At 35.2% G+C, this 11274-nt stretch overlaps 2 non-coding genes across 2 annotated transcripts; both read left to right on the forward strand.

Annotated features, from left to right (window-relative positions):
- Nucleotides 1-1943: 1943 nt before the first annotated feature.
- TRNAP-UGG (transfer RNA proline (anticodon UGG)) lies at nucleotides 1944-2017 on the forward strand. The gene has a single exon. It is a non-coding gene; the product is annotated as a tRNA-Pro (tRNA).
- Nucleotides 2018-2175: 158 nt separating this feature from the next.
- Nucleotides 2176-2249, forward strand: TRNAW-CCA (transfer RNA tryptophan (anticodon CCA)). Its single transcript has one exon. It is a non-coding gene; the product is annotated as a tRNA-Trp (tRNA).
- Nucleotides 2250-11274: the final 9025 nt, after the last annotated feature.

Consider the following 11274-nt stretch of genomic DNA (forward strand, 5'->3'; position numbering starts at 1 on the left):
TGCATTTGTATCAGGCTCTCGAGGGGCCCATTCGAAACTTTTTCGAACTGCTAACCAACGGAAAGCTAGAGCCTTAGTTTCCGCCCACCGAGATAGAGGTAAACGCAAGAGAGATCTTCGTCGTTTGTGGATTACTCGGATCAATGCAGCAGCTCGTGCCAATGGGGTTTCTTATAATAGATTCATCCAATATTTGTACAAGAGGCAGTTGCTTCCAAATCGTAAAACACTTGCACAAATAGCTGTATTAGATAGTAATTGCTTTTCCACCATCTTTAACAACTTATCGTATGATGAAATAGGTTAGGTATAGATGAAATAAATAGGTAAAGATGGAATGGATAGAACAGATTCTCCCGGAGAATTCCCTCCGGGAAGGTCGAAATATTGAAAAGTTTTTTCATATTGGATTGGAAATGAACGAAAAGAATTCAATCCAATTCTTTTCCAAAAATGAAATCCTGTTGACTTTTTCAACAATAGACTCAAGATCTGCATCTTTATCGAACATATATTCCAGCTCCGATTTGATTAAGGAGTAGGCTTATTTCCCATGGATCAAATTAGTTTTCATTATAAAGAAAAGGTAACAAAGATAGAATACGAGCTCGTTTAATAGCGTTAGTCATTAGACGTTGTTGTTTTGAAGTTAATCTATTCACTCGGCCGGATAATATTTTTCCTTGCTCACTAATAAATCGACTAATTAGGCTCATATTTTTATAATCGATCCGATCTCCCGACCTAATAGGTGACAAATGTCTACGAATTGGTTTCAAATATCTACGAATTGGTTTCAAACGTCTGCGAATTGGTTTCAAATGTCTACGAAAAGATTGCTTGGGTTTATCCATAGTTTGTTTCATGAACCTTTTGAATACTATTTATTCAAAATCTTTTTTAAATATTGTTCCATTAAAGATCTTGTTGAAATACCATTTCTTTTTATATCTGTGATTTATTCCTATCCATGGGTAGTACGTTTAATCTCTTTTTTTTATCTCTCCATGAATGGTATGCTTGTAACAATAGGGACAAAATTTATTTGATTCCAATCGAATAGGTGTATTGCGTCGATTTTTCCGAGTCGTATATCTAGAAATCCCCGGGAATCTTTTATAAACACTATCTTGGGTACAACTAGTGCACTCCAAAGTAATTGTTACTCTTATATCTCCGCTCTTGGCCATAAACTTACTCTGAATATTGGTTTTGTTTTTCGACCTCAAAAATAAAAAGGGAAAAAGGGATAGAAGTTGATAGCCGGAGATCCTACGGTGAAACATTTGAAAGTAAAAAAATGATTGATCAGGAGTGAGTTTTCAGTTTTACTTACAAAATTGAATGTGGAAAGAATCTTTAGATCGATATTTCTACTTGAATTCTACCCCCTTCCAGTCCTAAACTTAGATCCTTTTTGGGGCTGAATGCACTAATTTCTCCAAGAGGTAGGAGAAGTCAATCTAGCACAATCTTTTTTCCCTTGGCTTTAAGAAAAAAATTAAGAAAAGGAAAGAGAAAGAAAAAGAGCATCTGGAGAAAAACGATTGATTTCTATCAATAGGGCGGCTAAAAAACTGACGCATAAAATAGCTAACACAGGCGCTGTGGAAAGATAGGTCTTTAGATCTTGCATTGTAAATTCTCCTTATTGATCATAATGTGTAAGTGATTCAACCATATCAATAGTATAGTTATGAATCCTAGAGAAAACTCGGAACTGATGAATATATATATAATGTGATCCGGGCTGTGGTCCTATTTATAGAAAAGGAAAAAGATGTTTCATCACCATAATTAATAGTGATATTCTAGATAATAGACCTTACATGTATAAAGTCTTTTCACTCACGAGACCGAAGAGAAATGAAGGTGGAAAAATGTGGGAAACATATTTCTAATTCTATAAAATAAAATTAAAATAACATTGTCTAATGATTAGAAGGGATGTAGCGCAGCTTGGTAGCGTGTTTGTTTTGGGTACAAAATGTCGCAGGTTCAAATCCTGTCATCCCTACCTTTCCCTTCTTTTCTATGGAAAGAAAGGAATGAAAGATCATTTGATATCGATTCGACGGGAACATCAAATAATTGAATCGTATCAGATGCGAAAGTGTTTTGCTCTAAGAGTATCAACAAAAGGTATTTTTCCTTCATCTCCGAATATTAAAGAAAGCGCTCTTAGTTCAGTTCGGTAGAACGTAGGTCTCCAAAACCTGATGCCGTAGGTTCAAATCCTACAGAGCGTGATTCTGTTCCTATCAAATCCAACCCTCAAAATTATCGATAATTCATTCCAACTGGAACGAGCAATGGAATCTGACCTCCTAGGAAAAGTAGGAGGCCAATGAAATTGGAGGATATTCCAGGATCAAATATCCAATTGATCACCACGTCGGTATTGTGAATATGCAGTTACGAATAATCCGGCCAAAGTTATAGGAATTAGACCTAACACAATTCCGGATGGCAAAGCCTCAATCATTTCTATTCAACGGAATAAGTAGGGATAATAGCTATACTGGATAGTACCCTTAATTTGCTATGAATCTCAATGATCATAAATTTATATAGAGGGAATAAACAAAATTATTGAAATTGAAATAGTGAACTGAGAGGGTTTCCCCTTCCTTCATTTTGAATAAGTTGTATCTTGCTCGAACTAATGAATAGGACTAGGGTGAAAATGATAGAAGCCAATAAGAAACCGAAATAACTAATTATAGTTATAGTAGGCGTGGAAGGACTGAATGAAATATGGTTTATACATATCTTCATGAGACAATTACCTAAATTTTTCTTTTCATAACCTTGAGATCAGAATACAAAAGATCAATTGTCCCAATTCGTACCAATTCTCCTATATCTACTATAGGATATGTATGAATGAACATGGATGAGAGGAGATCTATAGTAGAAATCTCTTCATTATCCTAGAAATCATTCATCGAGCAACTAATGAATAGCACCGGCAAACCCCTTCACAAATTGTCGAATGTAATCTTCTTACAGGGTGAATGAATTCTCAATCAGTACGATTGGATCACCTGGCATTATCTTTTTACCAGCAGCTATCGGTCCAGAGACTGGACCGGAAGAAAACTCTCCACAGACATAGCCAAAGTTTTGTGAATTTCACGTTTAGGTGTAAGAAAGAATATGAATATCCAGTTTGTCCTTTCATTTCTCGATCTTATTGATCCAATCATTCGACCCTCTAGACGGATTAGGTTTTTTCAATATTAATTATTATAGCGAGTAGAGCCCGATATTACAGAAATTCCACCTATTGAAAAGAGTAACTTGTAATTTCACATACCTAAAATTGACTAGGTTCTATTGCACTATCCACTTGGTTTTATCTAATAAGTAACACCTACTCGTTAATACAAGGTACTATATAATAAGTCTGTGGCATAACTCCATCTGTGCCGGATACTATTGGAAAAGCAACATACATCTGCGTAGCACCAATGATCCCCGTGCAATTTGAATTACTGGGTTAATCTACACGGGCATAATGTCATGTCGGAATGAAAAAGGAATAATATAAAAGAATAATATTCTGGATGAGTTTTATTGATAGTGATTGATATCCTTTGCAAGCGGCACTCATCCTCTTTTTCGGTTCTAAAGTCACCCGTATGCAGAAGCTAATTCCAATCGAAAATTTCCACTATGCTATTGTTACAACATCGATTGAGGGAGTTGGGGTTCCTTACGCCCGGACGGACCTCGGAACATGCAATATTCTCTTCTTTCTGTTGGGATTTAGTCGACCAAACAGAGATTCAGGCGATTGCGGATGATATCACCAGTAAATATGTTCCTCCTCATGTCAATATATTTTATTGTCTAGGGGGGATCACACTTACTTGTTTTTTAGTACAAGTAGCTACTGGTTTTGCTATGACTTTTTACTATCGTCCGACCGTTACAGAAGCTTTTGCCTCTGTTCAATACCTAATGACCGAAGTTAACTTTGGTTGGTTAATCCGATCAATTCATCGATGGTCGGCAAGTATGATGGTTCTAATGATGATCCTGCACGTATTCCGTGTTTATCTCACAGGTGGATTCAAAAAACCCCGTGAATTAACTTGGGTCACAGGTGTAATTTTGGCTGTGTTGACCGTATCCTTCGGTGTAACTGGTTATTCTTTGCCCTGGGATCAAATTGGTTATTGGGCAGTGAAAATTGTGACTGGTGTGCCTGAGGCTATTCCTGTAATAGGATCTCCTCTGGTAGAATTATTATGCGGAAGTGTTAGTGTGGGTCAATCTACCTTGACTCGTTTTTATAGTTTACACACTTTCATATTACCCCTTCTTACTGCTGTATTTATGCCAATGCACTTTCTAATGATCCGTAAGCAGGGTATTCCAGGTCCTTTATAGAGAGGAAAGATAGATTGAAAATAACTATTCATAACTTATCGTTCCGAATAACGACAGTAATATATCATCGCCAGGAATATTTATTATTCAAAAATGGAAATATCCATAGAAAATACGGTCCTCGGATTTCTCCTTTCGATTTTGGAGTATTATTCATCCAATACAAACAAATAATTGGAGTAGATTCTCAAACGGAGAAGATGGATTATGGGAGTGTGTGACTTGAACTATTGATTAGGCCATGCAGATACTTTCTCCGATCTACCACATAAATATTTCTGATAAAATGTGTCTCTGTCCCAATTTCCTTATCAGAAATAGGAAGTTTAGCACCTGGGTGGAAAGGCATTGGTCAGTTTGTTCCGTTCCAAGAGAATTCTTTCTATGATTGAATCCGAATCAGGAAGGGCTCCGTGAGATCCGGACAATGGGACAATATTTTCATATATTCAATAATTGGACTATATGACTTTACTTCTCCTTTTCATAGTGTGAAAATGCATCCATTTCCCTTGCATCCATTTCGATGGGAAAACTATTGGAGTGAAAGAAGGGATCTAAGGAAGGAGAGAGGCCGGATCAATAACAAGTCAATACCTTGTATGCTAAAAAACTTTTGAGGTCTATTCGTGGTGATAAACACAAATTACAAGGACTAAGATGGTCCAAAAGGCATATCGATCATGATCGAATTTGTGAGCTTACTTGGGTCATGAGCATTTAACTGGAATAATAAAATGACCAATGATGGATGATCATAGACATTATTAGTTCCTATTTTTCCAATTCGTCTTCCATCACGGGAAAAAATAAGTGATATATACTTCCTCCAGTTATTGTTCGAGCCGGATGATAAAAATTGGCATGTCCGGTTCTTTCGGGGGATAGATCCATAAAGATCTACTTATCCCAATAACAAAGAAACCTGACCTAAATGATCCTGTATTAAGGGCTAAATTAGCTAAAGGTATGGGACATAATTATTATGGAGAGCCCGCTTGGCCCAATGATCTTTCATATATTTTTCCAGTAGTAATTTTAGGTACTATTGCATGTACAATAGGTTTAGCGGTTCTAGAACCATCAATGATTGGTGAACCAGCAAATCCATTTGCAACTCCTTTGGAGATATTGCCCGAATGGTATTTTTTCCCTGTATTCCAAATACTTCGTACAGTACCTAACAAATTATTAGGTGTCCTTTTAATGGGCTCAGTACCCGCGGGATCATTGACGGTGCCTTTTCTAGAGAATGTGAATCAATTTCAGAATCCATTTCGTCGTCCAGTAGCTACAACAGTATCCTTGATCGGTACTGCAGTAGCCCTTTGGTTAGGTATTGGGGCAGCGTTGCCTATTGATGAATCTTTAACTTTAGGTCTTTTCCAATCCAATTTGATCCAACTGTCGAATATAAAAATATTTCAATTTTTTTATTCATATATCTAGGGAGTAGTTGCTTTAAGACAAATTATATCTCCCTAGATATACCCATCTTGTCAGATATTTCTTTCGAATATTCCACGAAAGAGAGATATGTCAAAGATTCTCAAGACTCTCCAAAAGAACTTGGGTAAAGGAAATGAAGAGATGAAATGAAACCAACCATTTTATGAACCCGAAACTAATTCCTGGGTGGATCAATTGCAAAAAGTTTTTGTAGAACTTCCAATACCTGTTCGACAGATTCCTTCCCGAAGTGTTCAATTCTCATTAGATCTTCTCGACTGTAATTTAAGAGGTCCAATAATGTATGTATATTGGCTCTTCTGAGGGAGTTATAGGTTTTGGGGGGTAACTCTAATTGGTCAATGAAAATAAGTTGAAATGCTATTTTTTCTTTCGTTTCCCCCGTATCAGTCAATACGTGCGAAAGGGGAAGGGAAGCATATTAGACCCTTTTTTATTGTTCATTCCATCGATGTTCTGTTCCTCTCCATGCAGGAAGGGAATAAATAAGTCGATCAAATTTCGAGAAGCTTCGTAAAGTGCCTCCCTAGGAGTTAACCCCCCATTCGTCCATATTTCCAGGAAAAGGACTTCTCGTATTTCATTTCCGCTCCCATAGGAATGAATACTATAATTCGCATCGCGAACAGGCATAAAAACAGCATCTATAGGAAAAATTCCGTCCTGATAATTATTTGGACTATGTATAATATATCCGCGATTTTTTTCAATTTGTAATCTGATATCAGAAGTAATTGATTTAGTAAGTCTAGCTATATGTTGTGTAGTATCAATTATTTTCACAGAAGGGGTAATATGATATCTTGAGCAGTTACATTTCTGGGTCCAACAATATAAATAGAAGCTTCTCGGATTCCGTACGAGTCACTCAGCGGTAGAGTAACGCTCCCACATGTACTGGATTTAAGGGATCAGTCATGCTAAAATTCGGATTCATTTCTTTTCTCAAATATTCACTGGTAGCATACCATATCTCAATCGATTGAAATGCAAGTCCTCTTGAAATACCTTTACAACAAGTTTGAACCTTGATCCCCGTCTTCTACAAAAGTAAATTAAGAAGTGCAGAAATGCTATCTTCTTCAATCTAATTTTAATACAATTTCAAGACCCTTTCTAAAATGACATGAAAGGGTCTTTATAGCAAAAATAAAAACAAATTGTTCGTAAAATGTGCTTTGGGTGGTTGGAACAGCCTTTCCCAAAATATGGGATTTCATGTTAAAAATAGAATTTTGATAACTTTTGAAAAGATGCATTGCATCTATTATTCCTCCTACGGCGTTAACTGACAAATCTCGAGCATAGTTTGGATCTCTAGTGGATGGCTCATCCTAGCATGCAACTAACATGTGTATGCTGCATCCGAGAGTTCTGACATATGATACATTTTCTTCAACTCTTCAAGCTTGAAGGATCCAAACATTCTTCCATCAGCTGTGAAGAGTTTCATGTTCGTTATATTGATGCTTTCAATTACCCATTTTACCATATCATTATACGGCAAAACCTTTGGTCGGGTCGCTATTCGATGAAGAAATTAGTCGGCTAAATCACCAAGTGTGTTTTCTGACTCTGCAGGTCCATCAGTTGTTGCATGTCCTTTCGTTATCTTTGGCTTTTCCATTTCTAACATATCATATATGCCTTCCCATGAAATTTTCCCACAATCTTGACATGTAGTATCCAAGATCAACACAGTTTTTTCCGGTCCTTCCGCCACTACAGGGGGAACTTTCATCTTTCGAGCTTTCTTTGACATTTTGGTTGGCTGCATACTTCCAGATTCAAACTGCAAAAATGAAATAGAGGACAACGATAGGCTAAAACTTTTCAGAGTAGCTAAAGCTTGTAAAGATAATAATGTTCACATTAGTACAGACAAAAATCTGAGCAGGAGCATTTGATGTGAAAGATTTCGTATTGTAAATTGATATTAACACGAAGGAGGAAATCTCGAAGGACCGCAGTCATAACTGTTTTTAATGTTTTGTTGTAACCAACGACGTAAAATTTTAATGCTCAATGCATAGATCGCATTGCAGGTTTCCAAGGTTCTATAGAATGTGTGCCATAAACTTTTCGGTTTTGCGATGAGCGATTTCAATATATTATTTTAATATTTAAAGAGCAATCGCATATCGCAAGTCGGGAGTTATAAGTTCCATGTTCTAAGAGTCTTTCAAATTTCCGCGATTGCGATAAGTGATGACCTGGCATATAGAGTTGGGAAATTCCTCATTTAACTCGCCCGAATCATGTTTTCCCTTTATTATTATTGAACCACTTTATTATATTTTAACATCGCATCACGCGTCCTCGAGGTAAGTATCACTTGTTTCTGCTGGAATTGCGATATGCGATCGATGTATATCGCATCGCAAGTTTCGAGGCTAGCTTCCTTTGGTTTTTGGGGTATGTGGAATGCGAGAATCATATCACATCACAAAGTTTCAACGGACCGTTAAACATATTTTTTGGAATCAGCGATATGCGATATGCAATAGTTTTATTGCATTGCATGTTTGTCAAAGGATTGTTTTATGAAGCTCTACGATTGAAATTTTTGCGGTAACTTCGCATCGCAACATGAATATTTGGATTGAATGTACCTTAGCCTTAAGTGAATGCGATTTGCGATGTTTGATTTTTTAGAAAGTTTTTTGAAGCACTTTTTATTTAAAAGCAAGAAACAAAGAAATGTATTTCTATGTAATGGTTTTATTGATTTTCACAAACTAAAGGGACCCTATTTCGTATTTAGAATCTTAGAATAAGATTAAGAAAAAATTGAAATGGGGAATTTGTTGTATAGCACAACAATTGGCGATTCACTGAAAGAACCAATTATCTCTGAATAAAATGATGGAATTTCTAACACTTTCTCAAGTACAAACGGTTGAGGAAAAGGAAACTATTTTGAAATTTGTTGGATTAATAAAATTACTCTAAATAAGAAAAATTGATCAATTTTGCAATTTCTTTTACAAACCCTTATTATAAATGAAAACAATTGGTTTCTTCAAGCCTTGATTGGTTGTTAAAGATAAAGTAGGGAGATCCACCAACTTAGCTTTTGAATTTACTCTTTTGTCACAAGCAGTGCCACTGCTGCTAGTAAACATCTATAGTCTCGACAGGGTTACCTTTTAACCATCAATTATTCATTAACCCATCCATCTAAGAGTATAATCTTTTAAAGATAAATTCAGATATATATATATATCTATATATATATATATCTATATATATATATATATATATATATATATATATATATATATATATATATATATATATATATATATATATATATATATATATATATATATATATATATATATATATATATATAATTTTTTTTTTTGTTTTTTTTCCGGATAAATGCCATTGCCCTAGTTTGGGAGCCAGAAGATGACAATGCCATTCAGTGGTTGTAATTGAACTGAACAAGCTAGATCGTAATGAGACCCCTTATCTTATGATTATAAGCCATTACCCTATTTTGGTATGCAGTATTGGTAATGTCAGTTTAATTAGTTCCCTATGATCATGGTAAGTAGGCTCGTAATGAGACCTCTTATCTTTGAAATGAGATATATTTTAGAATTACACTCTAAAAGATCATAAACCTAGTGAATGGGGTGAATCTTTGACTCCTTAAGAGTTATTGGATGAAAATTATAGAGATGTAGATGCTTAGTTGTAGAAAGTCTTTACTTTTTTTAAAAATAACCTTTCTCGACTGATAAAACTTAAAATGATTCACTATGTTTTCCAGGTTTGAAATATTTCACAATTTTAAAGAACATCTCAAAGTCTTATAATGTTTATCTAATTTCCAAAACTGTAATCATTTCCTTGAAAGTTTCTACTTTTTAAAAGAGTATATTTACAACATATTTTCAAAGATATTTCAATATTAAAAAGCCAATGGTATACTATTTACAACATTATTTCTGAAAGAAATCAAAATTTTCTTAAAAAATATGTACAGATAAGAAGGGGTTACCTTCTTAGGGAAAGAATTTTTTTGGGATAAGCCCATTCACAAGAGGAGAATCTCTCTTTCCTGTTAAGTCTTGTAGTAGAAATGTTGATGAGCCTATCTTTTCCACAATCTGGAATGGTCCAAGCCACATCTTTTGAAATTTGGTATGCTTACATTTTTCTTCATGTGCTTTGTCCCATTTCAAAATGAGATCCCCAATATGTAATGTTTTTGAGCCCGCTGAACTTGCATCAAAATAGGTTTTAATGACTTGTTGATGTTTAGCATGAATAATCTTGGCTTTTTCTCTTTCCTCATCTAATTTAAGAATTTGATCAAACCTTAATTGAATAGAGGAAGAATGAGTTTCTTCAATGAATTGTACTAGGGCTAGTGATGGGAGGGCTAGATTTGGTGGAATAACAACTTTCCCATACACTAAATTAAAAGGAGAAGTACCTATTGAGGCCTTCTGAGTTATATGATCTGCCCATAGTGCAAATATTAAATATTTATGCCAATTCTTTTGGCTTTGATCAATAGTTCTTTTAATAATCCTGATTAGATTTTTGTTAGTTGACTCTACTAAGCCATTTCCTTGGGGATAGTAATTTGCAGAGTATTTTAACTTAAAACCTCTATTAAGAGAAAATTTGATACTATTTCCAGAAAAATAAGATGCATTGTCAAAGATAAGCGCATTAGGTAAACCAAACCTGGTGATGATGAAATGATCAATAAATTCAATAATCGCATCAAAATTTTCTACCTTTAGTGGAATTGCTTCTAACCACTTAATGAAGTAGTTCGTGGCTATAAGGATGTATCTGTGCTACTTTGAAGAATGAGGAACAATCTCTCCAATAATATCAAGCCCCCACTGCTCAAATGGTTGCTCAATGTTAACTGGTTATAAAGGAAACGTTGGTTTCCTTTGTCTCCCACTAGCAGTTTGGCATATCTTACATTTCCTCACATAGTCATGGGTATCTTTGAACAAATTTGGCCAAAAATACCCAGCGTGCAGTATTTTGTGTGTTGTAGTGTCTCCTCCAAAGTGTCCACCAGCTAGGCCATCATGGAGTTCCTATAAAACCATTTTCACTTCAAGGCATATTAACAAAATAGAATCATAGTTTCTACTAAATAACACATTATCAATGATTTCATTGTGTTTGGCTTTTAACCTAAGGGCATGTTTGTTTTTGTAGCTATATTTAGGGAGGGCATATCCATTTTTTAAGTAAAATCAGATCAGCATATTGAGATTCAGAATCAATCATACTTATCTCATTTACTTGTGCAGTACTACCTAAATCTTCATGATCTGGTATATTGGAAGCTCCTACCAGTAACCTGCAAAAACCTTGTCCTCTAACAATTTTCGCTAGTTTAATATCAATATCATATTCTTG

This window comes from Pinus tabuliformis, chromosome 7, assembly GCF_031772625.1.
Source record: "Pinus tabuliformis cultivar Carrire ecotype Pingquan chromosome 7, CPIR1, whole genome shotgun sequence".
NCBI classification, from domain to species: domain Eukaryota; kingdom Viridiplantae; phylum Streptophyta; class Pinopsida; order Pinales; family Pinaceae; genus Pinus; species Pinus tabuliformis.